Below are 27,628 nucleotides of genomic sequence, written 5' to 3' on the forward strand. Positions count from 1 at the left end.
GCCTCTAAGCCCTCCAGACTCTTAAATGCCCAATTCTTGGAAAATCGTGATCCACAGAAGCAATTTTAACTGGATCAGAGCCAGAAATCCTGCCTACCTTCTCCCATGGTGACCACTGAAAGGTCCTCTGCAGAATGATCTCTCCTGGGCAACTGTTAATAATAATGTTGGTGTATGTTAAGGGCTTACTATGTGCCGAGCACTGTTCTAAGCGCTGGGGTAGATACTGGGTGATCAGGTTGTCCCACATGGGGCTCACAGTTTTAATCCCCATTTTACAGATGAGGTCACTGAGGCCCAGAGAAGTGAAGTGACTTTCCCACAGTCACACAGCTGACAAGTGGCAGAGCTGGGATTCGAACCCATGGCCCCTGACTCCCAGAAGCAGCGTGGCTCAGTGGAAAGAGCACGGGCTTGGGAGTCAGAGGTCGTGGGTTCGAATGCCGGCTCCTCCTCTCGTCAGCTATGCCACTGTGGGCAAGTCGCCTAACTTCTCTGTGCCTCAGTTCCCTCATCTGTGAAATGGGGATGAAGACTGTGAGCCCCACGTGGGACAGCCTGATTACCCTGTATCTACCCCAATGCTTAGAACAGTGCTCTGCACATAGAAGCGCTTAACAAATACCAACGGTTAAGATTAGCAGATGCTGCTAGCAGAGGACAACATCAAGAACGGTTTGATGGGAGTAGCTGGGAGACCACATCCAACAACAGCAAGAGTGGCAGGCAGAAATTACAAGTGCAGTGATTCCCTTTGGGTTCTAACCCCTGCTCCACCCCTTGTCTGCTGTGTGACCTTGGGCAAGTCACTTCACGGCACAGAGACAGTAACGTCATCTGTAAAATGGGGATTAAGACTGTGAGCCCCGTGTTGGACGGCGACCGGGTCAAACCCTATATGCTGGATCCACCCCAGCACTTACAGTGTCTGGCACATAGTAAGCACTTAACAAGTACCACAGTTATTATGATTCTTTCGTTTAAAGCACACTGTGGCAACAAAGAGCTAGAAAAGGTATGCCAACGGTATTCTGGTGGCCGTGTGAAAGAAGGCAGTAGCCCGAAACGATTCAATAAATGTGGTGGTTGCTAAATGGTTGCTGTGAACCGAGAGGGTGCTAAATATGGAGGTATATAGAAGATAAGCAGAACACAGTCCCTGTTCCACAGTCTCCGTAGGAGGGAGAACAGGCGTTCCATCCCCCTGGAACAGATGGGGAAGCTGCCGCACGGAGAAGTTGTGCCTTGCCCAAATTGACACAGCGGGCAAGTGATGAACCTGGGATTAGAATCCAGCTCTTCCGACTCCTAAGCCCTGCCCTTTCCACCAGGCCGCCGCTGCTCCGTGGTCTCAGCCCTTCCTCCCCTTCTTCTCCCCACCCCCTGGGCCTGAGTCCCATTCGCCCAGAGGGTAAGAGCAGGGTGCTGGGAGGAAGAGAGACTGTTAAGAAGGTTGTGGTTTCATGGACCACTCAAAACTCTCCCTGGAACAGGGAAGGACTGTTTCTGTCCACCATTACTCCTGTTGCTGAAGTGTCCTTTCCAAGCACTTAGTACAGTGCTCCGCACACAGTAAGTGCTCAATAAATACGATTGAATGAATGAATTCAAGAGAATTCAAGAGAAGCAGTGTGGCTTTCTGAAAAGAGCCTAGGCTTGGGAGTTAAAAGTCGTGGCTTCTAATCCCAGCTCCGCCACTGGTCAGTTGTGTGACGTTGGGCAAGTGTCTTTGCTTCTCTGTGCCTCAGTTACCTCATTTGTAAAATGGGGATTATCTGATTCCCTTTTATCTACCCCAGCTCTTAGAGCAGTGCTTGGCACCAGAAAGCGCATAACAATTACCATCATTATTATCATGAATGTTGTTTTTGTTGTTGTTCTTGCCAAATCACTGTGTCTTTTGTTTAGTTTTTTTCTTTCAATTGGATTTACTGGGAGTTTCTCTGTGTGTCTGTCTGTCCATCCTCATTGTGAGCCATGGTAGACCAGGCCCCACATTCATTCATTCAATAGTATTTATTGAGCGCTTACTATGTGCAGAGCACTGTACTAAGCGCTTGGGATGAACAAGTCGGCAACAGATAGAGACGGTCCCTGCCGTTTGACGGGCTTACGGTCTAATCGGGGGAGACGGACGGACGAGAACGATGGCACTAAACAGCGTCGAGGGGAAGAACATCTCGTAAAAACCGATGGCAACTAAATAGAATCGAGGCGATGTACAATTCATTAACAAAATAAATAGGGTAACGAAAATATATACAGTCGAGCGGACGAGTACGGTGCCGTGGGGATGGGAAGGGAGAGGTGGAGGAGCGGAGGGAAAAGGGGAAAATGAGGCTTTAGCTGCGGAGAGGTGAAGGGGGGATGGCAGAGGGAGTAGAGGGGGAAGAGGAGCTCAGTCTGGGAACGCCTCTTGGAGGAGGTGATTTTTAAGTAAGGTTTTGAAGAGGGAAAGAGAATCGGTTTGGCGGAGGTGAGGAGGGAGGGCGTTCCGGGACCGCGGGAGGACGTGACCCGGGGGTCGACGGCGGGACGGGCGAGACCGAGGGACGGCGAGGAGGTGGGCGGCGGAGGAGCGGAGCGTGCGGGGTGGGCGGTGGAAAGAGAGAAGGGAGGAGAGGTAGGAAGGGGCAAGGTGACGGAGAGCCTCGAAGCCTAGAGTGAGGAGTTTCTGTTTGGAGCGGAGGTCGACAGGCGACCACTGGAGTTGTTTAAGAAGGGGAGTGACAGGCCCGGATCGTTTCTGCGGGAAGATGAGCCGGGCGGCGGAGTGAAGAATAGACCGGAGCGGGGCGAGAGAGGAGGAAGGGAGGTCAGAGAGAAGGCTGACACGGTAGTCTAGCCGGGATATAACGAGAGCCCGTAATAGTAAGGTAGCCGTCTGGGTGGAGAGGAAAGGGCGGATCTTGGCGATATTGTAGAGGTGAAACCGGCAGGTCTCGGTAACGGATAGGACGTGTGGGTTGAACGAGAGGGACGAGTCAAGGATGACACCGAGATTGCGGGCCTGCGGGACGGGAAGGATGGTCGTGCCATCCACGGTGATAGAGGAATCTGGGAGCGGACCGGGTTTGGGAGGGAAGATGAGGAGCTCAGTCTCGCTCACGTTGAGTTTTAGGTGGCGGGCCGACATCCAGGTGGAGACGTCCCGGAGGCGGGAGGAGATGCGAGCCTGAAGGGAGGGGGAGAGGACAGGGGCGGAGATGTAGATCTGCGTGTCATCTGCGTAGAGATGGTAGTCAAAGCCGTGAGAGCATCTGATTCTATTAGCTTTGTATCTCTCCTCAGCGCTTAGTACAACATCCTGCCTTTCCTAAGTGGTTACTATGTAATATTTAGAAAAAGCAACTTGTACTTAAAAGGAATGGATACTTGCCCCAAGAAACATAGGGATTTATTTGTTTAAATCAATAATTATGTCCAGTCATATTGGATTCATGTTAGGACTTTCATTTCAGGTAAGTATTCACCCGTCCAAAGACGGTGGTGGTGCAATCTTGAACCCCAGCTGTTTCCGGCTGATATTTGTCATAGTTTCTTGTGTTCCTAATGATGAACTACTCCAACTTTTTCCTGATCTGGCTGAATCAGGAACCCGTTTAAATCCCTAAAAGCAGTAATCAGGGAGGAAAAATTATTCTGATGCAGTCCTTTCCCTGAAGGCTTGAGGACATGCTTATCCTTTATTACCAGAGATTCGGTGCTGTTACTTAAGGAGTTAAACGCTCCAGAGTTGGCTGTGGCTTTTAGCTTCTCAAGCTTTTTCCCTTCCAAATTGGCTCAGGAATCATTACCTTGATAAAATATTGTCTTTAGGGTCACATTCAATTTCTTTTGGGGCTCTGCAAGGAGTTCCTGAGCCTTATATCATTTCGATCAAAAGGTCTAGACCTCGTTAATAACATAATTGGTCAGGGAAACCCCACTGAGGTTAAGAGTGCGGGTCATTTGGTGGTGAATTAAGATAGGACACAGCAGGATCCCAGCAGGAGGGAAAATGTGTGTGTTTACACGCCAGTTCAAAAGATAACAGGCAGCAATAGGAAAGTTAGGAGGAAGAGAAGAATAGCAAAGCTTAGTCAAGGCATTAATGGGCTGAAACCTCCATTTCCCATCCTCCTAGCACTCAGAAAGGCCGGCGTTTTCCATAACAAAATCTCACTTGAACAGATGTGTAACTGCCTCACAAAGGGCCACGCTCAATATCACGTGTCAGAACGGGATCAATGGATCGAACTGAGGTCTGGAACCCGATGTCACCCCCTGAATGCATCCTTCCATCTCTCCCCACCCCCACCCCACCTGCCACTCCGAGTCTCTATTTCCTACCCCGTCCCAGATTTTCTCCACACTCCAAGGAAGCGTTAGCACTTAGGTTCACAGCTCTTGCTCCTAGGGAGAAAGAGGAGAGACCAAAGGGAAAATGGACAGAGGGAGTACAGTCCTGCATTCTTACTGCAGTTGAAGGGAGAGACGAACCCTCAACTGGAAGGTGGGAAAACATTAACTAGAAAAAAATGTATACAATAAAATGTACCTTTGTAGGCTACCGCAGTTACCTGGGTCCCATTTTAGAGTTTCCTACAACAGATGGAACAAAGGAGTGAAAAATTATGAAAAGTTACGTCTGAAGAATGTCTTTGATGCAAATGAATATTTCATCTTTTCTCTTTACTCTGGAGCAGCGCAGTACTCTTAGCATCAAATGTTGCAGCAAATCTCAGGAAAGCTCTCCCAATCAATCAATTAATCAATCGTATTTACTTAGCGCTTCCTATGTGCAGAACTCTTTATTAAACAGTGGGGAGAGTACAATACCACAGTGTTGGTAGATGTGTTCTCTGCCCACGAGGAACTTCCAATCAGCTGCTCTCTTCTCCCACTGCACCCCAGCTTGCACTCTTTGTTTCTTCCCAGCTCACCATCTCACCAGGCCTCGTTCTCACCTTCCTCACCCACAAGTGCCGGCTCATCCCCTTCCTCCTCTCTAATAATAATAATAACGATGATGTTGGTATTTGTTAAGTGCTTAATATGTGCAGAGCACTGTTCTAAGCGCTGGGGTAGATATAGGGTAATCAGGTTGTCCCACATGGGGCTCACAGTCTGAATCCCCATTTTACAGATGAGGGAACTGAGGCCCAGAGAAGTTAAGTGACTTGCCCACAGTCACACAGCTGCCAGGTGGCAGACCCGGGATTCAAACCCGTGACCTCTGACTCCCAAGCCCGTGCCCGTTCCACTGAGCCACGCTGCTTCTCCCCCCTTTTCAAATCCAATTTACCGTAGCCCTTCCCATCTTCCAAGCCTTTCTGAAATTCCACCTCCTTCTCCCATCAAGCTCCACCTTCCTAGGTTACGATCACCCAACCACCTTCTTCAGCTCTTCTGTGCATTTCGGATCCATACTGGCTTACACGGCTTTACTCTTCCTCTCTCTGCTTTCGCTCAGAACTGCCGTAGCATTGGTGAAGTAATCTTGCCTGCCAGCTGTGTCCATTGGATTCCAAATTGCTTGTGGACAGGCCCATGTCTTCTACTTTGATTGTATCTTCTCAGTGCAGTGCTCTGAACACAATAAGTGCTCAACGATAAAAAAAAAAAAAAAACCTATCAATCGGTTACTTGACTGACAAGTTTACACTGATCTTTATGTATACCGACTGGCTGTGTTGAGTTCCAAAACTTCTTCTTGTTGAAAACTTCGTTATAGATGGAAATTCACGTTTTCACTACACTTGGAGTTGATATGCAGACACTCTAAGCCACATAGAGATTCTCCGTACCATTCTAACCCTCCGGATGATTAATCAGTGTTGACTTTCAGATAACTGTGTCCCTGCTAAGCGCTCTTTCTAGAGGGCATACTTATTGAACAACACTGTGTAACACACATTAGAGATGTTGCTGCTACTAACCACTTGAGTGAGGGTAATGAGGGCCGAGGACAAGAATCAGGAAGAAAAAGGCCACTTGCTAGGAAAGGCTGCATGGTGGGTGGGCAGGAAGCATTGAAAAATTATTCCGTACTTTTGCAGCAACAAGACCCTTCTCTACTTTGTGGTGGAAGAAATAGAGTAATGTAAAAGGGAATGGTGTGATTTCACTTTGCTACCCTGTGCTTACCACAATTGTGTGGTAGCACATAGAGTAACTTAAAAATAACTTAAAAACTCAGGTGCATATTTAGTGCTTTGAAAAAAGGCCCAAATGGACCACTGTAAAAACTGGAGAAGATACAAGTGAACTTATCCTAACTTTCCTCTACACTGTCAGTCACTGTTATCTATTGAGCATTTATTTTGCCCCGGGAACTATACCGAGCAGGTAGAGTACAACAAAACAGGCGTCATTAATGGTGATTGCAACATTTGTTAAGCACTTTCCACGAACCAAGAAAAGTACTAATCACTGAGGTAGGTACACTGTAAGCGGATCGGACGTAATCCCTGACCCGACCCACCCGGGATTCTCCAAGTGATGGATGGGGAACAGGCAGGAAGAGTCGGCTCCACCACTTGTCTGCTGTGTGACCTTGGGTAGGTGACTTAACTTCTCGGTGCCTAAGTTATCTCATCTGTAAAATGGGGATTAGGACTGTGAGCCCCATGTGGGATATGGACTGTGTCCAACCTTATTAGCTTGTAACTATGGCAGCACTTAGTACAGTGCCAGTTACATTATAAGTTCTTAACAAATGCCATAAAAGACGAAAGAAGAGAACAACTCATCTCTCTCATTCAGCCCACGTATTCAATCTGTCACTAAATCCCGTTGGTTCAACTTTCACAACATCGCTAAAATTCACCCATTCCTCTCCACCCAGAGGGCTACCACATTAATCCAAGCACTCATCCTATCCCTCCTTGATTACTGTATCAGCCTCCTGCCGTTTGAGAACCCAGGTCCTTCTGACTCCCAGGCTCTTGCTCTATCCACTAGGCCATGCTGCCGCTGCTTTGCTGGAGATACTTTCCGAGCCCACTCCGTGTTATCTGGTCACCTCTTCTGCATGGCCAAATCCCTTGGCTCTGTTGCCTTGGTTACCACTTCTTCCGCAATCTGGCTGGACACCGTGGAGACTAAGTCTTGCTTCACCCCCATCCCCTAGCTGTAACTCTTTTGGCTTCATTTTAAGGACACACTAGGAATAAGGAAATTTTAAAACACTTACCACTTCCCCGAGAAATTCTACAATATAGAAATTTTCATATCTGCCATGATTTAATATATAGAGAACAAGCACAGTTAGTTTCTCTTTTTTCGTGTCAGTACAATCATGCATGACTTTTCATTATACATTTATTTGGAAAGAGAAGCAGTTTACCTCACTCTTCTTTAGCATCTAATTATTAGCATTATAATTCAGGCACAAAACAAGAGATTGCTTTATGCTACTTATGAAATCAGGATTAGAGTTTGACCTTTCAACTCATCTTCAAAAGCAAACAGACATTACCATCTCGCTTAATAATTTCCATATTTGTTAGATACTTACGATGTGCCAAGGAGAAGCAGCGTGGTTTAGTAGTTAGAGCACGGGGCCTGGCAGTCAGAGGATCTGGGTTCTAATCCCAGATCAGCCACTTGTCTACTTTATGATCTTGGGCAAGTCGTTTCACTGGTCTGTGACTCAGTTGTCTCATCTGCGATATGGGGATTAAGACTGTGAGCCCTGTGTGGGACTGGGACTGTGTCCAACCTGATTGAGACTGTGTCCAACCTGATTGATTTGTATCTATCCCAGTGCGTGTCCTAGTGGTTAGAGCATGGGCCTAGGAGTCCGAAGGATTTGGGTTCTAATCCCAGCTCCGCCACTTGTCTACTGTGTGACCTGGGGCAAATCACTTAAATTCTCTGTGCCTCAATTACCTCAGCTGTAAAATGGGGATTAAGACTGCGAGTCCTACGTGTGTCCCTACCTGATTATCTAGTATCTACCCCAGGACTTAGAACAGTGCTTGCAACAAAGAAAGTGCTTAACAAATGCTTTCATTATTATTGTGATTATTAGGGTCTGGTACGTAACTTAGCAAACGCCATTAAAAAAGTCACAGTCACCTTGGAAAGACTGTAGTCATCAGTTAGAAACCAGCTCTCCAAGGTGATACATTACTCACCCAGAAAGCTCTTTTGAATAATTACACAACAAAGAAGACTTGTTCTTAGTGGAAAATGAATTTTTCAACAAGTTTGCAGTTGACCCGAGAAGTTTGTACTGCCAATTGAGAGCATTCAGCTGAAATGGAATCCCTCTTGAAAGAGTTGACTGAGAGCTAGAGCCGGTAGTTTCATTCAGGCATCCTCCTTATTATTGATCCTTTAAGCATATTACGGCATGTTTGCTTTCAGATTTTAATCATTTGTCTGTGAAGTATGTTCTCAAGGGAAAAAAAAAGAGCCAAAGTGAACAAAGAAGTTTTATGACTTGAACAGATGAGCAGGAAATTTGAAACCTATTGCCCAGAACCACAACAGAAGAAAATGATAGAAACTTAAAAATACCAACTATCGGAAGAAACCTGCATAATAAGCCGTTCACACCAATAGTTTGCAAATAGCTGCGATAAAGTGTGATGGGATTCACCACAGGGCAGACTGTCAGATAAAAATAAGTTCGATATATAACTTGAAGTCAAGGAAACAATGGCAAAAGTGAGTTGAACATTCAAGGAAGAAACCCCTCATGCATCATTTCATCATTTTGGAACGCATGCATTTTGATTGTAACCCTACAGCAGAAGGGAATAATTCGAGTTCATCTGCTCTTTCTCTGCCCTTAATCAAAACAAAGAAAATGTTTTTTGCAAGAAAATCAAACATCAGAATGAAATAATCAAGAAAATGAGAGGGGTGCAGCAGAACTTTAAAGACTAAGCTGCGTTTTGGGAACACCTGCAGTCTCAGAGGCGTATGCCGAGAACACAGAACTGCTTTCCAGGAAGAAGAAAAGTTTCCACGATAAAGAAACCTTAATCGGTTATCGTATTTTGTGGAACAGAAGTCATCCGGACATCAAGATAAGCCTAGGCCCCCACGGAATTCCATGGCAACCGGAGGGAGTTGCAATATGACAGATAAGGAAATATGCTTTATTTCATCAAACAAAAAGTAAATTGAAAATGTATTTCACTCACAATCTTTGATCTTGTGTAATCCAACTCTACAAGCATGGCAACATAGTTTGCATTGTGGGGAAATAGAAGTGGAAGACTTTCTCCCTATAAATCAGTTACGCTTATTGTTACACGCTTAATGGGTGGGAAGCCCTGTGTCCTAAGTCCTAAAAGAAAAGTGCATCAGACAAAGGGACCTGTCACACACTGGGCTCGCTGTCTAAGAGGTGAGGAGAATAGATACCTTATCCCCATTCAACAGATGAGGAAACCGAGGCCCAAAGATATTGTGACTTGCCCAAGGTCACACAGCAGGCCGGAGCAAGAACTGGGATTAGAATCCACGTCTTCAGATTCCCGTTCTCTTGTTCTTCCCACAAGACCTTGTTGCCTCTCTACTCAGGGAGTTTGCTGTCTAGCAAACCTGTATAGGTTTTGAAGAACTTCTTCAGTGATAGTGGAGGGTGTCTTGAGGGAATCGGAAGTGAGAAGCAACGTGGCTTAGTGGATGGAGCACAGGCCTGAGAGTCATAGGGACCTGATTCTTAATCCCAGCTTCACCACTTCTCTGCTGTGTGACCTTGAGCAAATCACTTAACTTCTCTGGGCTTCAGTTCCCTCAATTGGGAATTAAGCCTCACTTGGTACAGGGACCGTGTCCAACCATATTAGCCTGCTGTTTCTACCTCAGTGTGTAATACAGTGCCTAGCACGAAGTAAGTGCTTAACAAATACTATTAAAAAATTGCCCAGCTACACTCTCCCTGGTGTTTCTCTCCCACCATCACAAGGGGCACAGAGTACAGTGCTTGGCCTATAGTGAATGCTTAACAAATCCTTTTTTTTTTTAAAGGGGGAGTCGCTTTACTCCACAAGGACGTGTGTGGGTCTAAATATGGAATCTTCCAGAACTTTTAGAAAGAGAAGCAGCGTGGTCTAGTGAATAGAGCATGGGCCTGGGAGTCAGAAGGACCTGGGTGATAATCCTGGCTCTGCCACTTGTGTTCTGTGTGACCTTGAACAGGTCACTTCACTTCTCTGTGCCTCGGTGACCTCATCTGTAAATGGGGATTAAGACTGAGATTCCCGTGTGGGACAGGGACTGGGTCCTTCCCAATCTGCTTGTATCCACCCCAGTGCTTAGTACAGTGTCTGGCACATAGTAAGCACCTAACAAATACCATAATTATGTGGGACAGGGACTGAGTCCAAACTGATTACCTTGTATCTACCCCGGCGCTTAGTAGAGTGCTTGGCACATAGGAAGTGCTCAACAAATATCACAGATATCATTATTTTTGTTATTATTACACCTTTAGCGTAGGACCTTTCACCTCTCACCTCTCCCACTTCCGATCTATCGTCCGTGGCCTCCTGACTGCATTTAGTCCTTCCCCATTTAAACCTACCTATTCACAACTCTCCCCAGCTTAAATCCATCCTAAAATCCCACCTCCAGTGGCCAGCTTTCCCTGAATAATGAGTCTTCTCCCCAAGTCCTGTCCTCCCAAATACCCTCTTGCAGGAGTGTCCTCCCAGCCATCCGCTGCACCGACGTACACCTAGGCTCACCTTGTCTGCTCTATAAGCTCTTCTTCATTCACCTCTCTCCCTTCCCACTCTAGATCTGTTATTCCTCCTGACTATAAATCATTTTTTTCATCTACCCTGCTAGATTTAAATTGTGTAAAAGCAGAGATCATGTCTTTACTTTAAATGTACTCTCCCAAGTGCTTAGTAGAGCATTCTACACACAGTAGCAGTTTCCCCTTACTTATTTTGCATTAGGTTTCTTGCTATATGTTAGGTTGTTACTGATACTTAAACTTCACACATCTAGATACTGCAATCCTCTCTTTCGTGCCAGAAAAAAAAAAAAAATTGATGCCGCTGTAGAAGCTGTAATGAAATAATCATTCACTTTATACTTTTTTTACTTTAGCTCATTTATCCTGAGGTGAATCCATAACAGTTGATCAGAGAAGGGAGAGTCAATGGTGAGGCACAGTGTGGCGGATGGGCAAGAGTTTAGAGTTGAGAGAGTAGAGAAGGAGGCACCATGAAAAGGTGGGCTCGGAAAGAGCGAAGAAGATGAGCAAGGCGGGTTAGTGGGGGAAAGAGAAGAAGGGAAAAATGAAGACAGCTAGTGGAGAGCCTTGAAGCCAATGGTTTTAGCCAATGTGCTCTATTTGAGATGTACTGTATATTTACTGAAGATCTGACAAGGGGGCGTAATATGACCTGATCGTATTTGAAGGATGAATGGTAGAATGCTTTGAATAATGAGTAGATAAGCCAGACATAAAGATGGGTGAGGAGTGAGGTGAGGTGATCTATCAATCAGTCAATAATGTTTGATCACTGTCAGTATTCAGAGAACTGAACTAGTCCTTTCGGAGTGTAGTCTAGAAGAAGACACCATCCCTGCCCTCAAGGAGTTGACAATCCAGTAACTTTTATTTTATGCGTAGTATAACTATTTTATACGAAGTAAGTGGTCAAGTAGAATAGAATGTAAAATAATACGTTCAGAAGTACAGTGGAAATAATAAGTGCAAAAGGGCTGAGATGCTATGGGGGAGAAAAACCTGAGATGGATGAGTGGGTAGAAAACATGTTCTGGAAAAAAGAAAAGGAAGGAAAATCAGAAAGTAAGGAGAAGTTAGGAGACCACTAGAGGGTCCACCTTCGGAAACGATGAGAGCTTACATCAAGGTGGTGGCAGTGAGGGAGGGAAGAAAATGGAGGATTAGCAATGTGTTACCCGGCAGAGGAATTGTCCACGGGACCAAAATTCAACACTGCCCCTAAGCTTTTATCCAGTCGAGCTGTGAGCAAATTTGCAAGGGGCTTGTAACACTGGCATGCCTTGCCAGACTGGTGTCATAGTCACTCTCCCCATCCCTACTTCGCTCCCAATGAGAAATCCGCAGCTGTTACCTAGGGCACCTGTTGAAACAAGTTCGTGAATTAGTGATCGGTCAGCTTGACTGATCGGAACGGCTGGTTGCGAGCTTTGATATGTGTACGTTTATCTGTGCATTTTCCCAGCTTTTTCAAATCACGGTACTGAAAAATGATCCCACCTCAGAGTCTAAGCACAAAAGCACTTTGGAGCGGTTATAATACAATGCAAAACGGACTCGTGGGGGTAACAGAGGATGTTTTCCAGTGTTTTCTTTCTTTTTTGGGAAGTACATGGACACCTCTCTTGGATTTCTGTCTACTTCTTTTTTCAGCCTTCAGGCAGCTCTCTGAATAATCTACTCCAAACCCCCTGTTGACCCAAGGTTTTTGAGGAGAAGTGGGATTACAGAGAAGTGACTGTTCCTGTTTACTGTTGTATTGTACTCTCAAGTACTTAGTACAGTGCTCTGCACATAGTAAGTGCTCACTAAATATGATCGAATGAATGAATGAATACGATTGGATGAATGAGGTGAATTTGGAAACATCAGAATGGCCTGTAAAGCAGCGTGGCTTGAGGAAAGAGCACAAGCTTGGGAGTCCAAAGTTGTGGATTCTAATCCCGGCTCTGGCCTCTGTCGGCTGTGTGACTTTGGGCAAGTCATTTAACTTCTCTGTGCCTCAGTTACCTCATCTGTAAAATGAGGATTAAGACTGTGAGCCCCACCTGGGACAACCTGATTACCTTGTAGTTACCCCAGCGCTTAGAATACTTCTTGGCACGTAGAAAGCGCTTAACTAATGCCATCATCGTCATTATTATTATTATGACGAAATGAGCCCTCAGGATGTGATTTTTCTAGTGCTGTTGTTTCTTACTGCAGCCATACTGAAATGTACATTACCACCAGTTGTATTTACCGAGCTCTACCGAGAACACTGTAACCTAGAGGGCGAATACAACAGCGGTAGAATGATCTTCAAATGCCATCGAGTTGTTTATGAGCCACAGAGACGCCATGGACACACCCTCTTCAGAATGTCCCATCTTCTATCATAAACATTCTGGTATATGTGCCTCCACGGGGTTTTCTTGGTAACGACATGGAAGTGGTTTACCATTTCCTTCTTCCACACAGTAAAAACTTGAGACTCTGGCATTGTCTTTGATCGACGTTTTGTTGATCATACACCTTTGGCTCTTTCCAGTGCTGATGCTGTCCGGCACAGGTGAATCGACTTCGATACTAAGGCTTAGCCTTTCCGGTGTGGCATAACTCTAAGCTTAATCAGCATACGCAAGCTCTCTCCTGCCACATTAAGGCATAGATTCATAGGAGGGTAGAATGATAACGATATTTAATAAGCACCGGCTGTGTGCTAAGCACTGGGCAAAGTGCTGGGGTAAATACAAGATCATCTGACTGGACACAGTCCCTGTCTTACCCAGGAGTCACAGTCTTAAGAGATGATGAGTGGGTAGCAAACATGTCCCATGTCCCCTGAGGTGCTTACAATCCAATGGGGAAGAAGTCAAATCCGAAATTATTTTTGAATAATGGGATCGGAGAGAAGCAGCAGCAATATAGCTGGTATTAGCCAGAGCATGAAAAGACAATCCATCCATCATATTACTGAGCCTTTACTATGCGCAGAGCACTGTACTAAGAGTTGGGAGAGTAGAGTATAACAGAGTTCATAGGTATCTTCTCTGCCCCCAATGAGTTCACAGTCTAGAGGGGGAGACAGACATTAAATTAAAGAAATCAGTTAGGGATGTTGACATTCATTCAGTCGTATTTATTGAGCACTTTCTGTGTGCAGCGTACTGTACTAAGCACCTGCAAGAGTACAGCACAACACACAGACACATTCCCTGCCCATAACGAGCTTACAGTCTGGAGGATGACCTTAAGTGGTAAGGGGCCGAGAGAGGGGTGAATAAAGGGTACAAATCCAAGTAAAAGGGTGATGCGGGAGGGAGTGTAGAAGAGGAAATTAAAGGGATTACTCAGGGAAGGATTCTTGGAGGAGATGTGGTTTTAACAAGACTCTGTAGGTGGGATGAGTAATAGTCCGATGTGAGGGAGAGTGTTGCATGCCAGAAGTTTGATTTGTACGAGATATTGGCAGTGAGATTGACTAGACACGGCTTTGCCACTTGTCTGCTGTGTGACCTTTTCTGTGCCTTCCCATCTGTGCTATGGGGATTAAGACTGTTCATTCATTGAATAGTATTTATTGAGCGCTTACTACATGCAGAGCACTGTACTAAGCGCTTGGAAGGAACCAGTCGGCAACAGATAGAGACAGTCCCTGCCATTTGACGGGCTTACAGTCTGTGGGACTGGGACTGTGTCCAACCAGATTAACGTGTATCTCACCCAGCACTTAGCGTGGTTTGGTGGATAGAGCACGGGCCTGGGAGTCAGATGGACATGGGTTCTCATCCCGACTCCGCAACTCATCTTCTAGCACCTCCATTTTCTCATCTGTCAAATTAGATTGAGTAGCTGTTCTTTCTCCCTCTTTTACTGTGAGCTAGACTTTGTCCAATCTGATTATCGTTTCTCTATCCTAGCAGTAGTACAGGGTTTGCGTAGTAAGCAACTAATAAATATCAATTCCCAAAGAACTCCACCATGGGTAGAAAGCAGAGACTCTATGGAGAAGACCAAATGGGAAATGGTGGAAATGAAAGTCACAGCTCCCAGAATAATTAGGTAATGGATAAAGGGACCCCTAGGATGAGATGCAGTAGTGTATTAGAGATGTAGCAGAATAAGATCAGAGCATCCACCGCTCCAAAGTTAGCGAAAGGTTGAGGTTTCATCCAGGTTATTCTCAAAGTGGAAAACCTGGCTTTGAAGTGTGGCAAGCTGACTCTGTAATATCTTAAAATTTGTCTGTGAAACATCTGGGAAGCAAATTGTAGTAACTGTATTTAAAGTTGGTGTTCAAACAAAATGACTCCCAGAGCACCTGTGGAAGGAATTATATTAAGCAGTTGCAGTGTCTGTATTTAATTCAAAGCGGGGTTTGCAGAAAATAAAAAAGACATCTTGTTTTTTAGCACAGAAATCGGGCAAGAAAAAACTGGGGTCCCTGCAGTGTATTCAGTTTTATTTTGTCTTCTCTTCTTCTTTTTACCTTCATTAAATGATTCCACTTTAATATGCTTTGTGGGTTTTCTAGCGGGTTCTCTCCCATTGTAGTTTAAGGGTAATACAGGAAAATTGTAATTCCTGTTTTCTACAGGTTATGGCACTTCTTTCCCATTAATCCTTCCAGATTTTGCTTAAAACCAATTTAAAATCCCCAAGCGTAGAACAACAACAAAGGGAAACTCAAATACGAATGAGAATCGGTAGGACCTTGCCACCGTTTTTATCTGCCAATCTACAAGCAGCCAGCCTTGTTCCGCTCATTATTTAATTTTGAAAGGACATCTTATGGTCTGATAAAAAACCAAAATGAGAAATGAATGGCATTTATCTATTTCATGAAATCCATAGAAGCTATTTTTAATAACATGACTTCATCTCTCCACTTTCCGTATCACCTGCAAGTGAGACGTAACATTTGAAAAGAAAGTATGTAAGCACACTGGATTGCTTCTGGTCTTATTTAAGCTTTTATCCATCCACATTTCTAGTTGTCCAGTCTTTTGTTCCTCTTGTCTGTACAGTAAGTCGCATCTGTCTCTCATGGTGGGCTCTAAGATCCTAAAGCGTGGGGATTATGCCCTCTAACTCATATTCATCCAAGCGTTGAGTACAGAGATGTGTACACAGAAGGTGTTCAGTTGATGTGATTGATTGGGAAAACAGGAAAAGGTAGATTGATTCCAGACTGAAGGACTCTGTCAGTCTCCAGATTTAACCACCAAGCTTTTGGCCCCTAAGAGATCAGGAGGGATTCTAGGAGCCCAACATCATCCAAAGAAATCAAACCCAATATAAATGATCTTGAAAATAGAAGGAGCAGTGCGAAAACTGCAAAATGCAGTTCCGGGCACCACCACATATCTGATGGTGCCACCTTGGAGTTCAGCTCTGCGTTGACATCAGGTGGATGCTGAAAAGGATTTAATTATTTTAATAAAAACAGGAAGCAACAATCAAATCCCAAATCAACGGCTACTTTGCCACAGAAAAGAGGGAACATCTGTCTTTTAAAAGCCATCCTAGAATAGTGCAGAACCTCACTCAGAAGTCCCATGGTCTATCTTGAGCCCTGCTATGTGCAAAATCTTGGGCAAAATGCCCTGCACTCCAGGAGGAGAAGGGCATTACAATCGAACAGGGAAATCAGTCAGGCGTAAATTACATACAAGCTGTGGGAGCAGGAGGAAGAACTAAGATAGAGTCTTGTCTTATGCCATCGAGTCATTTCCGGCCCGTAGTGGCACCACAGACACATCTCTCCCAGAACGCCCCGCTGTCCGTCTGCAGTCGCTCTAGTAGTGGATCCATAGAGTTTTCTTGGTAAAAAAAAATGGAAGTGTTTACCATTGCCTCCTTCCACACGGTAAACTTGGGGCTCTACCCTCGTCTCTCTCCCGTGCCACTGTAGATTGACCCACAGTCCTCAGTGTTTAGAACAGTACTTGACACAAAGGGTGTTGTTGGACGTTTTCTCTCCCCCTCTAGACTGTAAGCTCCTTGTGGGCAGGGAACATGTCTACTAACTGACCCAAGTGCTCAGGACGGCGCTCTGCCCATAGGATGAGAAGAAAGGGTTCTAGCAAGTATCTTTAAACCTGGTCAGGCTCAGAGAACCAGGTTGGCTGGATCTCTGTTCTGCCCTTCAACCCTTTGAAGGTGTTAATTGGCTGCCTAGTTTGGGCAGAGCCATCGCTGTCCATAATAGAGAGTGTTTTCACATTCTGATGAAAATCCTGATTCTTTATCCCCAGTGTTATCCCCAGGATGAATTGTGGAAGGAAGCATTTCAGGCCAAATATGGTGAAAGTACCGCCTCTTGCCTTCAAGATTAATTGGTTTTCCATTTCCTTCACAGGGGTACCTTCTTAAATAGACCACGTACTTAAAATTTGAGGGAAAAATTGTCACCAAGTTTTTCAGTGGAATTTTAAATATGCTTTGACTTTGTTCTCTTAGCTTTGGACAAATGTGACCCGAGATCTTGTCTTGGGGCTAGAAGGGTGGGATGTGCCAGAGCAGATGGGTTGCGTTTTTTTTTTTTTTTTTTTTGTCTTATGAAGGGAATGAACTGACCAAATGACATCCTAGAAATGAAAAGTAGATGATTTCAATCACTTGCACATCATTTGATCAGTAATGGTTTCCCTTAATGTTGCCATTAAGACATATTTAATTCTCTATCACGTCGAGGGTTATCCATCAGCGTGCCCTTGGTTACACAGAATCTCCCTACGATATGCACAGAGAACAGAAAATTAGACACACGTTGGTATAAAGCTAAATCACGGAAGAGCAGGAGTTTTCTAACCACGGGTGGTACCAACAGGTTATACTGGCTTGGCGGAAATAATTGGCATGGGAAATGATTTCTATCACACCAACTGAAATTCAAGGAGATGGTGGAAAGTGAAAAAGCTTTCAGAGCTAATCTCCAGTTTGCAGAGGCTAAAACATGAAGTGAACTATTGTGCTGATGATGTTTCTTGGACAGACAGTGTAGTGACTCCTATCAGTTATCATTAGCATCTCACAGGGAATCCATTTTCATTGTCCTAAAAAACAGGGAAGTTTAAAAATACTTGTGGCTGGTTTCCCTTGTAGTGCTAACAGAGGACTGATGCCTGGGTTTCCATATAATTCTGTGCCTGCAAAGGCGTTGCTGGAAAAAATCCCATCCCCAGTCAATTCAGAACCCTGTGAAGGTGACACTTCTCCTATTCTTCAAACTATTTTGAAAATACCAAATGTTTACTTAGAGGGAAGCGACCATCTTTAAGCACTGGTAGTGTTTAGGGAAGACAGAAGTCGTTGGTTGATTTGGAAGAGTGAAGAAAGATTCCTGGAGGATGGTGTTCCACTCTTTGACATCTTCTAGTAGCTGTAAAAAGATCGGTTTGTCAGTGATATTTTTTGAACACTAATGCTGTGCAGAGCACTGGACTAAACATTTGGGAGAATCCAATAGATTAAGTAGATAGGATGTTTTCAATCTAGTGAAGGAGACTGACAAAACAAATATCAGGAAGCAACAGAGTATGAAGATATATACATTAGTGCTGTTGGGGCGGGGGTGAGTAAGTAAGCACACCTGTGTCCCGACCTCAGATGCATAGGTGATGCAGAAGGGAGGGAGGGGACAGAAATGAGAGATTCATCCAGGAGAGATTAATCCGGGATTGATGCCCGGAAGAGAAGTGATTTTAGTAGGGCTTTGAATGTGGGGGGAGCTGTTGTCTGCTGGTTGTGAAGGGAGAAGGAGTTCTAGGCAAGAAGGAGGGTGTGAGCAAGAGGTCAGCAGTGAGAGAGATGATAGTGAGGCACACTGAATAGGTTGGTATTAGAGGAATGAATCTGTAACTCCAGAGATCTCCATCGCACACCTTAGACTACTTCTTGTTGATGTAGCATAGTGTGGCTAGCATAATGCAGAAGCAGTTATTCCTCACCAAAATGAACAAGACTACACTGGATTCCCAGTCTGAAGCAATCAGTTTTACACAGCCATCTTGTGCACCTTCCGATTATCCCTCCCGGGCTTCAGCAGGGTACGCGTTTTGGTTCTTGTCTAGATCCTTCTCGAGCGTCTCTCCTACCGTGCTGTCTCTCTGGTCTTCTGGCCCTGCGTAAATGCTGGCTAGCCCTAACACTTTTTTACAGTTATTTCTGCATCAGCTTTCGCTGGCGAATCCCCACCAGCCTCCGGTGAATATCGAAACAGTAGAATCTCTAATCTCTCTTCACACCCCACAATTATCACCAAAATGAGTGAGGAGAATGCCCAGAGCATAGTGGTATTCCAAAAAAAACCTCTCATGGCAGGTTTTGGCTGGAGCTACAGACTGAAATCAATCGTGTCGACTAGTTTCTATGCCTGTTGGTCTCTGTTCCTGGAAAGAAAGTTATTTCTTTCAGGGTTTCATTAAGATTTTCAATTAAAAGAAGTCTTCCCATTACTCGGGAGCCCCCAGGAAGAGATGTGGAATTCAGAGGATAATTAAATAAATCCCACTTGGAAATGAAATGTTCCCCTTCTCCCCACCCCTCAAAACTCCCCTCCTCCCTTCCGCCCTCTTCTTCCTGCTTTGAGTTAGCCAAAAATATTAGATCAGAATACAGCCAAGTGAAGAAACAGAGACCCCCAAAGCCTGCAAAGTCCACCAAACAGCTAGCAGCATGTCAGCAACTCTCTTTTGCAGAGGCAGAGTATCCGTCTGCAGATGGTGTCCCCGGGTTATTCAGCAATTCCTGCATGAAAGTTCAAAGGCTTTCAAATGCAACCTGAAAAATGAAGTCTATCTGAAAGGCAGAGACATCAATAGACAATGTGATTGATGGCATTTAGAGAAGGTTTTTCAAAAATCCCTCTGATGTCGTAGGGGAAGAAGGAATGTGAATTAATCGATCGATCAATAATGTTTGAGCTCCTTCTGTGAGCAGTTGCACTGTACTAGGTGCTTGGGAGAATACCGTGGAATTAGTATACAAGATCCCTGCCTTTAAGGAATTTGCGATCTAAGGGGGAGAGGGGCACTGAAATACAGTAAAGATAATTGAATACAGACTATAAGGAAATGCATAAAAGCACCTGTGAATATTGAATATCTTTCCCTTGGTGGCAAGGGAAAAAGAAAGTGGTGAGGAGATTAGAAGTCATTCAGGAAAGGCCTCCCAGAGGAGATGTAACTCCAGAAGGATTTTGAAGGTGCGGTCTGTTGGATGGGAAATGGCAAGAAGCTCAAAGCAGTGGGAAGGAGTTGTGCAAAAGGTGGGCTGATGATGAAAATAGAACAAAATGCAGTAAGTAGGTTGAGCGGGACTGAGAATGGGAGAGGAGTGGATAAGTAGGAGTGCTTTAACAAAACAGGGATGAGTAAAGAGTGAGAGCCTGAAGCATATGGTCTCTGCTAAGAGAATTTGTGGAGAGAAAAAGGGAAGGGAGAAGCAATGTAGTCTAGTAGAAAGAGCACAAGACTAGGAATTGGCGGACTTGGGTTCTAATCTTGGCTCTGTCGCTTGCCCAGTCTGTGATCTTGGGCAAGTCACTTAACTTCCCTTTGACTCAGTTTCCTCAATACCTGGCCTTCCACCCTCTGAGACTGTCAGCCCCATGTGGGCCAGTGACTGTGTCTGACCTGATGATTTTGTATTCACCCCCGTGCTTAGTACAGTCAATCCACCGATCACTTGCACTTGCTATGTATGGAACACTGCACTGAGCACTTGGGAGAATTTAATGAAGTAGGCCGGCACGAGGAACTTCCAGTCCAGTGGAATGAGAAGGGAGCCAGAGTGGAAGGTAAGGGTTACCTTTGGGAATTGCCACCCAGAAGAAAGTGACCGGAGGAGTCGAAAGTGACACCAAGACCCCGGTTTTCTGGGGCAGGGGCAGTGTGGTGATGTTGGCCGTGCCAGGAAAGCTAAGTGCTTGGCACATAGTAAGCACTTAAATACCACAATCGTCATTATCATTACAAGCGTACATAATCATGTTTATCAGTAATGCTCCTCTTCTCTCTTCAAGCCCTAGGGATAATAATAATAATGATTGAGGTGTTTAGTAAGTGCTTACTATGTGCCAAGCCCTGTTCTAAGCTCTGGGATAGATACAGGGTAGTCAGGTTGGACACAGTCCCTGTCCCACACGAGACTCACAGTCTTAATCCCCATTTTACAGATGGAAAAATTGATGCAGAGATAAGTGACGGGACTTGCCCAAGGTCACCAGCAGACAGGTGGCCGAGACGGGATTAGAATTCACATCCTCTGACTCCCAAGCCTGTGCTCCTATTACTAGCCTATGCTGCGTTGGGGGCCAGAGTGCTCACTTACTTTCGAGAGAGCTTACACAGAAAGCCTTGGGAGGGTCAATTAAATTATGAACTTAATACACCCCGGGAGAATTTTGTGCATTTAAATAGCACATTTTCCATTTGAAACACCATGCAATTAATTGCAATTTATCTAATGAACCTATAAATTTACTTCAGAAAGAAAAGCTTTTCTTCTCCCTTTCATCAGTGGAGGACGAGAGGACGAGAAGATTGAGTCATTTGCTTGAGATCATGGAGGTAAAGTTAGAATTAGGCCCCTGATCTATGTTTGGTTCTGACAGCATAATTCCTCTCTGTCAGGGAAATATTTCTTCATTATTATTTACGGTACCTGTCGTTAATTGCTGAGAGAAAAATACCAGCGATACAAATTAGTACCGGCCCACGGACCCAAGCCCTGAAATAAATTAGGCTAGGAAACCTATAAATCAGACTATCGGCAAGCTAAAATAAGGAGCCCAATGGAAAATACTGCCTCTGCTTTCATCCTCGGATCGGGTCACTAATCTTTGAAGCCGCTCGTGCTCACGGCATTAAAATGCGTCGGCAGTTGGCTACTGGCAGGTGTTGTATGGGTAGCAAATGACATTCTGGCTGTAGATGTTTTGTTTTCGATCGGTGCGGAAAGGGTAGGGACGTCAAATTCGCCAGGGGAGGGAAGAGCCGTCGGAGAATACGTCAGATGTGTGCTCGTCAGTCCTGTCCTCTAAACCAGGCTGGGCTGAGCTAATGGAATGTGGAAGGAAAGAAAGCTTGTCAACAGTGGAGGGTTTGGTAGACAGAGCATTTGGGCACCAAGGATTCACCATGCTGGAGGGACTAGGCCCCAGGCCTGAGTCCATCTTGACTTGCTCCCTCCCCCATCAGCCAGAATTCTCCATAAATTTGCAAGGAGTGAACTGTTTCTTACACAAGCTCCCATGTACGAGAAAGGTTGTACCCGTGGCCCCCAGTGATTTAGCAAATGGGAGACTGGCTCCCACCTCGGGGGAACTGGCACTTGCCTGCCTTCGAAGACTGGGGCAGAAATATCCGTCTGCCCATTTTGTATTGCAAGGGAAGGTATGCGGTTCAGTGGAATGCTTATAGCCCCCTTGCCCCCTCAGAGATTCTGTAAGCATGAAGCCCGTGGGTTTTAGGGACCAAAGAATCCTAGTATATGATTCCCAGTATGCCGTGTGCCCAGGTTGTGGCCTTGAGAGAGGGGGGAGAGGGAGGTGTTGTTAATAAGTGATGGGAAAGTCAGGAGGAGGAGAGGATATGGGAGGAAAAATGAGTCAGTTTTTGAGCTTCTGAACCTGAGTTGCCTGGGTGGCATAACTCCTACTAGCTTGCTCACCTCTCTCCACCTCTGCTAGTTTCCTGACTATCCCTAGCCCTCAATCCTCCCACCTTTTCCTCCTAGCTCCCAATGTTCCCCTGGCCTGCAACTGCCTACCCACTAAATCGTTCAGAACATAGCCCTCCCCCAAGTGAATATCCTCCAAAAATTCTGACTCAGTTCCAGAGACAAAGAGTGTGCTTACTGCTGCAAAGGGTGATGGGACAAATTAATCAAAACTAATTAATCATTAACTACTTTTATTTCACATCTGTGTAAAGCGTAACACTAAAATGTGAATAATTTATCATGCAATAGCCTATGAGTCCAAATAATGCAAGCTATTAATTAAAGTTTAACAAAAAATTTAAGGGGACGAGCTTCGAGGTCACCAGGTCTCTCTAAAGAAATCCATTTCAAAAAGTAGTTTTGTGTTTTGGGATAATCATCCTTCTCATCTCGGTGTTGAGGTCACATCCTTGTGGAGAACCAGTTGATAGATAACCTCTGCAGTGCTTTTTAATCACTTATTCTTTCAATGCATATTATTTGCCTTCAAAAAGGTAAGGAGAAGCAGCATGGCCTAAAGGAAAGAATATCTGCCTAGGAGTCAGAGGGCCTGGGTCAATAATATTGGTATTTGTTGAGCGCTTACTCTGTGCAGAGCACTGTTCTAGGCACTGGGGTAGATACAGGGGAGTCGGGTTGTCCCACATGAGGCTCATAGTCTTAATCCCCATTTTACAGGTGAGGGAACTGAGGCACAGAGAAGTCAAGTGACTTGCCCACAGTCACAGGGCTGACAAGTGGCAGAGCCAGAGTTCGAACCCCTGACCTCTGACTCCCAAGCCCGTGCTCTTTCCGCTGAGCCACGCTGGTTCTCATCCCAGCTTTGGCATTTATCTGCTGGGTGACCTTCAGCAAGTCAGTTAACTTCTCTGATCCTCTATTCCCTCATCCTTAAAATGAGGATTAAGATTGTGAGCCCTACGTGGGACAAGGATTGCATTCAGCCTGATTACTTTTTACTTATGCCAGTGCACAGAACAGCGCTTGCCACACAGTAAGCACTTAACAAAACCCACAACAATAACAATCACAGTAATAACAATAATGATAGTAGGAGTAGTAGTAGGAACTGGGTAAACAAGGAGAAAATGGGTGATACGATGTGGCTCGTCGTCTTTCCGGCTGCAGTTACCGGGCTGTAGACTTGTTGTCGGCAGGGAATGTGTCTGTGATATTATTATACTGTATTCTCCCAAGTGCATAATGAGTGCTCTGTACACAGTAAGCACTCAATAAATACCGTAGAGTGACTGTGTCAAAGCACTGGACGGATACTTTACATAGCTGGATGTGGACATGTACTCCATTCCATTAGAGCACTGGGCATTCTTGGGTAGGATGTGGAGCCAGAATTAGGGAAAATTCCACCCACGGTGATGCTGCGTGTCTTCTTAGAAGCAATTGGACGCAGTGTCAGAAGAAACCACAGCGCACTTGAGAGCGGTGCTGATCAGGGCGTGAATTTTCCTTAGCGCACTTCATAGGAGAACTGTATCTCCATGTGCAGCTGTTTTTTGGGTGTGTGACAATGACATGCTAAAACTTTGCTCCAGGATGGTGGTACTCAGCCGCATCTCCTGCCCTTCTCCTGTGCCGTACCGTTCGAGTTTGGCTTCGGTGATTCTTAATCGAATTTACTCTGTTCCCCCAACTAAGGTTATCTAATTTCAACTCACCATAAAGCAGCTCCTTCGACCCCTCTCTAGTCCATCCTCCCCATGTGTCCACAAGAAAAGGTATGATGAGATGACTATTCCCTCAGTATCTGTAAACTAACTGCCGTAGTTGCTTGGAATTTTCAAGATCCTTCATTTTTTTCCCAAATGATCTCACATCTCGCTTTATTCATACTACATCTTTGTGAAGTGTGGAGGTATGGCGCTCTTCTGCCCCACTTTACTATTGAGAAAACCGAGGCTGAGACTTGCCCAAGGTCACAGTGCAGGCTACCGGTGGAGCCACGACTGAAATCAAGGTCACCTTGGAGACCATTGGCTAAACTAGATTAAGATTAAGCTGTCTCTTTAAAACGTGGTGTTAAGATCATGTGTCAATGGCATCTGTTGATGGACCTGCAATAGAAGGTGGAGCTGGCTTCTGAGTAGGTCCTGCTTTCTTGGTTTAGAGGAGCAGCGTGGCTCAGTGGAAGGAGCACGGGCTTAGGAGTCAGAGGTCATGGGTTCTAATCCCGGCTCTGCCACCTGTCAGCGGTGTGATTTTGGGCAAGTCACTTCACCTCTCTGTGCCTCAGTTACCTCATCTGTAAAATGGGGATTTAGACTGTGAGCCTCACCTGATTACCCTGTATCTGCTCCAGTGCTTAGAGCAGTGCTCAGCACATAGTAAGCACTTAAATACCAACATTCTTCTTATTATTTCTCAGCCACCAAGTCGCTTGGTACCACAGCTACCATCTCGCCCCTCTGTTCTGCAAGTTGACACCACATGCTTCGTTAAAGCACTCATTCAGCTCACACCCTCCTCCCTTACCTCACCGGTTCCCCTCGCCGATCCAGCCCACACACTTTACTCCTTTAGCTCTGGTTTTTTCACCGTGGCCCAATCACATCTATCTCGCTGCTGACCCTTTTCCCACATCCTCCCTCTAGCCTGAAATCCCCTCCCTGTTCATATACACCAGACCACCACTCTCCCCACCTTCCAAAGTCTTCAGTAAAGCCTCATCTCCTCCTGATTAAGCCTTACCTGATTAAGCCCTCTTCTCCCAACTCGTTCTGCATTACCTCCGTACTTGGATCTGTCACCTTTAGGTATTTGATATTCCCCCCGCCCCGAACCCCACAGAACCTGTGTGCATATCTACAAATTATCCATTATACATAATTTATATTAATGTCCGTCTCCCCCTCTCGACTGTAATCTCATTGAAGGCAGCGAACGTGTCTACCATTGATTGTTCTTTGGCTTAGATAAAATTCAGTCACTCCATTCTAAGAAGATGGTCTACAAAACTGACTGGGCCTGCTTGAAATTCACTCAGTCAATCAATCAATGATATTTATTGAGCAGAGCACTTTGTGCAGAGCACCGTATTAAGCACTTGGGAGAGGACAGTGCAATTAGGATTCCTGCCCTTAAGGAGCTTATGCGATTTCCCTCAGCCACACCCACAATCTCATGTTCCCTCTCATTCAGTGGTCAGTCAACATTAGTATTTATTGAGCTCTTACTCTGTGCAGAGCACCATACTAAGCACTTGGGAGCTGGTACAGAGTTGGTAGACGTATTCCCTGCCCACAAGGAGCTTGGCGTCTAGATTAGAAGCTTACGAGCCTTCCTATTTCAACGGAGCACAATATGCATCTTGATTAAGGAGGCCGTGTGGCATAATGAAAAGCGCGTGTGACTCGGACCCAAGAAACCAGGTTTCTGATCCCGTCTCTAACACTGACCAACTGTGTGACCTTGGACAAGTGACCAACCGCTTCGGGCTGCAGTTTCTTCATCGGTGAGCCCAGCGTGGCACAGGAGCGAGCACAGTGCCTGGCACAAAGTGAGCACTACCATAGTGAACTGACATTTATCTATAGTGGGCAGGTGTCGATAGCACAGAATGTCCAGTGCATTTGGTTCATTGAAGGATGTCCTTTCAAAGCTTGAGTAAAACTATCTCTAAGAATCAGTGACACTTTTGAGAAGTACCATTTTCAGTGCCACAATTTCTTAGTTTCCCAGGTTTATCCTTTATGTGTTTGAGGATCGGTAGTCATCGTCTTGTAGCACTTACCAGTTTCCAGCTATCTGTGCTCATTCTGTTCCTCGTTCCAAAATGATGTGGTATTTCTCGCTTGTCTCTTCCACCCAGGAAAGGCTACTGTGTCTCTTCTTCTTCCCTAGAAGGCTGAAATGCCAGATCCCCTCAGAGATCAGCACTCTAATGCCATTCCATCTCTTCCCGAAAAGGAGAATGAAACTCTAAATGTTCACGATCCAACAGCTCTTAATGAAAAATTGGTCAGAATTATCACATACGCTGAGCTCGGAGAAGATGGAATGGTATTTGCACATTATTAAAGATCTGAATAATTTAGGGTATTTTTAGATCTGAATAGCTCAAAGGAATTTAGCAAAGCTCAATTTTAAATGCTTTGAAAATGCTCTCGGCGGTGCTGGCTTTTGTAATCTCATACCGTTTAAAATTTCAAAAAAGTGTAAATGGTCATAAATAAAAACCTGAGCAACGTCCGTACTTGTACAGACCACCGGGCTACCCGCTCTACTGTCCTGTCTCTGCCGTGGCCTGAAGGAGCTAGGTGGAGCCTTGTGACAACCATACCCCTTGACTCTGTCTTTATGGCCATGGTTGCTCCATCATCATCATCATCATCATCATCATCATCATCATCATCATCAATGGTATCTATTGTGTGCAGAGTACTGTAGTTAGTGCTCGGGAGAGTGCAATACAACCGACTTGGTAGACACCTTCTCTGACAGCAGTCACTTACAGTCTGAAGGGGGAGACAGACATCAATAAAATAAGTGATTTATAATATATCTAGGATCATTAACTTTCCCCTTACAGCCCTAATGCTTGCCTCTACTAAAATGGTCTCACCTTTATTAAATCGACATCTTTACCACCTGCAGAACCCACTTAGGCTTCCCACTCACTGTTGAATGCAGGGTCCCCATCTTGTTTTCGTGGCGGCTAACAGCTTCAAGCTTCAGTCGATCAAATGCATTTATTGAGTGCTTACTCTGTGCAGAGCGCTGCACTAAGCACTTGGTAGAGTATGATATACAGCAGAGTTGGTAGACACGTTCCCTGCCCACATAAGCCTGGACTCATCCGGTGTTCCAGGATCTGGTGAAGAAGCTTCTCCGTTTTCTCTCTGTCCACACCTATCTGTGATTTAATAAATGCCAACAATGGTCCCTCTGACTCTTGCTATTGTTCTAGTCAACGAGCCTCTGACAGGGACATGTTCCAGAGCCAGGTCACCCTGACCGTACTCTTGGTTGTCAGAGGAGGAGAGGTTTATTTACCTCCTCATATTATCAACACCTTGAATCCATACTACTCATTTTCCTAAAGCGCTTCTCACTTGTGGTGGTGACATCACTCATCTCCTTGGGTCCACCCAACAGTCCCATGCGGTAGGGAGAGACGGGTATTATTGCTCCCATTTTGCAGATGAGGAAAGCGAGGCCTAGGGAGGTTGACTTGGCCAAAGTTGCAGAGAAGAACTG

The 27,628-nt window shown here is 45.2% G+C and overlaps 1 long non-coding RNA gene across 2 annotated transcripts; it reads right to left on the reverse strand.

Annotated features, from left to right (window-relative positions):
• Window positions 1-3,432: 3,432 nt before the first annotated feature.
• On the reverse strand, window positions 3,433-26,694 carry LOC114807673. 2 transcript variants are annotated; one of them, XR_005659624.1, is made up of 5 exons: window positions 26,626-26,694; window positions 26,163-26,276; window positions 4,541-4,584; window positions 4,333-4,395; window positions 3,433-3,610 (listed from the first exon to the last, which is right to left on the reverse strand). It is a non-coding gene; the product is annotated as an uncharacterized LOC114807673 (long non-coding RNA). The 2 variants fall into 2 exon arrangements; XR_003755744.2 differs by lacking the exon at window positions 4,333-4,395.
• Window positions 26,695-27,628: the final 934 nt, after the last annotated feature.

This window comes from Ornithorhynchus anatinus, chromosome X3 (assembly GCF_004115215.2).
Source record: "Ornithorhynchus anatinus isolate Pmale09 chromosome X3, mOrnAna1.pri.v4, whole genome shotgun sequence".
NCBI lineage: Eukaryota > Metazoa > Chordata > Mammalia > Monotremata > Ornithorhynchidae > Ornithorhynchus > Ornithorhynchus anatinus.